We start from the raw sequence: 3,650 nt of genomic DNA on the forward strand, positions 1-3,650 counted from the left end.
GGAGGGAGGAGGAGGAGGGGCAGGGGGAGGGAGTTCCTTGGGGGCTTAGGAAGCTGGGTGGTGTCCACCGTGGGGGTGGAGGTGAGAGGTGAGGAAGGAGCCAGGAGGCATTCACTTCGGTGGGATGGGCCAAACGGCACGCAGTGGGGGGCGGTGGGGGAAGGAGTTGGGGGTCTCAGGTCTGAGGCTGGGAGTAGGGGAGACCCTGGGGGCATACAGCCCTTTGTCCCCATTGGGTGCCGGCTGGCCAAGCCTCCTGACTTCCCCTGACAAACACCTCCACCAGGTGATCAAGGTCAACATCAACAGTGACAAGTTGGATTGACAGGGTGCACCCAGGATGGGATGTGATGTGAGGTGATGGCAGGTCACCTCTGTGGTTTTCCTGCCTCTACCCATGAGAAAAGCACCAGAAAATTCCCGTAGAGCAGTGGTTCTCAACCTTCCTAATGCCGCGACCCTTTAATACAGTTCCTCATGTTGTGGTGACCCCCAACCATAAAATTATTTTCGTTGCTACTTCATAACTGTAATTTTGCTACTGTTATGAATCGTAATGTAAATATCTGATAGGCAGGATGTATTTTCATTGTTACAAATTGAACATAATTAAAGCATCGTGATTAATCACAAAAACAATATGTAATTATATATGGGTTTTCCGATGGTCTTAGGCAACCCCTGTGAAAGGGTCGTTCGACCCCCAAAGGGGTCGCGACCCACAGGTTGAGAACCGCTGCCGTAGAGGGCCACTGGGCAAAAGACCTGCCCGTATTCCTTAAACCTGCCCAGGCCATGGACAGCAAAGACAGTGTGACAAACCCTCACTGTCAAAGGGAGCATAAGGAGAGGTGACAACTAACTGTCCAGTGGGATCCTGGGGTAGAAAACGGACATGAGGGGAAAGTGTTAGTCAGCTATGGCTTATTCATTTGGTTAATAATAATGTGTCAGTATTGGTTCATCCAATGGAACAGATGTATCACACGAATGCAAGATGTTCGTAGGGGAACCTGTGAGGTTCATGGTAGCTGTATGGCTTTGCACAATTTCTGTAAATAGGAGACTTCTAAAGTTGTTGTTTTTTTTTTAACAATATACAGTGTTATTAACTATAGTCACCATGCTGTACATTACGTCCCCATGACTTACTTTATAACTGGGAGTTTGACCTCCTTCATCCATTTTACCTACTCCCCCCCTCCCCCCACCCCGCATCTGTTCTTCATATCTACTGAGGTCAGGGGGGTTTTTTGTTTTTTTTGTTTTTTAAGATTCCACATATAAGTGAGAGCATATGGAATTTGTCTTTCTGTCTGACTTATTTCACTTAGCATAGTGCCCTCAAGGTCCGTCCATGTTGCAAGTGGCAAGGTTTCCGTTTTTTATGGTTGAATAATATTTCATTGTATCCCTCTATACCATAATGTCTTTATCCATTCATCCATCTGTGGGCACTTAGGTTGTTTCCATCTCTTGGATACTGTAAATAATGCTGCAGTGAAGATGGGGGTGCAGATATCTTTTCCAGTTAGTGCTTTTGTTTTCTTTGGATGATTATCCAGAAGTGGAGTGCTGGGTCATATGGTAATTCTATGTTTAGTGTTTGCGGAATCTCCACACCATTTTCCACAGAGACTGCACCAGTTTACATCCCAGCAGCAGTGCATGAGGGTTCCCTTTTCTCCACATCCTTGTCAATACTTTCTTCTTGACTGTTTTTGGTAATAGCCATTCTGACAGGTGTGAGATGATAGCTCATTGTGGCTGTGACCTGCATCTCCCTGGTGATGAGTGATGTTGAGCATCTTTTCATGTCCCTGTTGGCCGTCGGTATATCTTCTTTGGGAAAATGTCTATTTACATTTTCTGCCTATTTTAAATTGGATTTTCCCCCATGAGTTCCTTATGTATTTTGGATATTAGCTTCTAATCACATATATTATTTGTAAATATCTTCTCTCACTCATTTTGTTTCCTAAATGTGTTTGTTCGTTTCTGGGTTCTCTATTCTGTTCCACGAATCTGTGTCTGTTTTTATGCCAATATCACACTGTTTTAACGACCAAAGCTTTGTAATGTAGTTTGAAATGAGGGAGTATGATGCCCCCAGCTTTGCTCTTCTTTCTTAAGATTGCTGTGGCTATTTGGGGTCTTTTGTGGTTCCATACAAATTTTAGGATGGTTTTTCCTATTTCTGTGAAAAATGTCATTGGAATTTTGATAGAGGTTGCATTGAACCTGCAGATTGTTTTGGATAGTATGGACGGTTATAACAATATTAACTCTTTCAATCCATAAATAAATATATTTAATGTATATATTTATATAATACATATTAAATACATACTGTATATTTAATGTATTATATAATATATATACATTATTTAGAATATATAGTCAAGTTAATTAACTTTTTTTAAAAGTGGAGGGAGGGTTACCTGGAAATCCAGAGGCACCGGGGGAGGGCTGGGCTGGAGCCGACCCCTCCCTGTGGTGACCATGAAAGCAGGATCAGAAGCACGAGAGATTAGTTCTGGTCTCAGGTCAGGTGGGAGGGGGTGCGGTGGGGAGGAAGGAAGACCAGTCTCCGGGTTGTGGGGTGGCCTTGGCCTCTGCGCCTGTGCCTGCAGCTGGGGGGCAGACAGCGGGCCTTCTCCAGTCCTGGCAGCAGCGGTAAGAGTGAGTCTCAGGCTTCCGCTGTAAAGCCAACAGTCATGTTTTATTTCTTTTTCAGACTGCTGTTGATGTGTTCAGAAGGATAATTTTGGAGGCAGAAAAAATTGATGGGGCTGCTTCACAAGGAAAGTCTTCCTGCTCGGTGATGTAATTCTGCTGCGGGGCCCGAGGCCACTGGGACCCGTCCTGCCCGGAGACGCAAACTGCCCGTCATCCTCGAAGATAAACTCTGCTTCGTTTTCCTTCTGTTAACCTGAAAGATTTATTTGGGTCAGAGCTTGTTCCCACCTGCCCCCCTTTCAGATTATGTTGAACTCTGACTATCCTTCTGAGTTCACTTCCACTTTCAAATTTTAAGCAATCATATTTTCAATTTATATATTGTATTTCTTAATAATATTATGACCAAGAATTTTATCGGCATTAATTTTTAAGTGTAGTTTGATGTTTAAAATAATGTAATCATCAAAGATGCATATTGTTACACTACTATTAACTAGGCTTCCATATATCAGTGTTTATTTCATTGTGTTAAATGTATACTTGTAAATAAAATAGCTGCAACCCTTAAAAAAAAAGTGGAGGGAAGAGAATTTTTTTCTTTTTTTTTTGGTAAGAGTTTATTTGAGCCAAACTGAGGACATATGCCAGGGAGCAATATCCCAAATGTTCTTTGGGATAAGTTTTGCAGGTTTCTTTTTTCTTGATCAACTTTTTTATTTATTATTTTTTTAATTGTTTTTAATTTTTCAATTACAGTTGACATGCATTATTATGTTAGTTTCAGGTGTACACCCCAGCGACTAGACATGATGTACATAACTTACTAAGTGGTCATTCTGATAAACGCACACCCACCTGGCACCATACATAGTTATTACAATATTATTGGCTATATTCCCTCTGCTGTACTTTACATCCCATGACTATTCTGTAACCACCTATTTGTATTGTTTAATCCCTTCAGCTTT

This window comes from Myotis brandtii, unplaced genomic scaffold, assembly GCF_000412655.1.
Source record: "Myotis brandtii unplaced genomic scaffold, ASM41265v1 scaffold638, whole genome shotgun sequence".
In the NCBI taxonomy this organism is placed as follows: domain Eukaryota; kingdom Metazoa; phylum Chordata; class Mammalia; order Chiroptera; family Vespertilionidae; genus Myotis; species Myotis brandtii.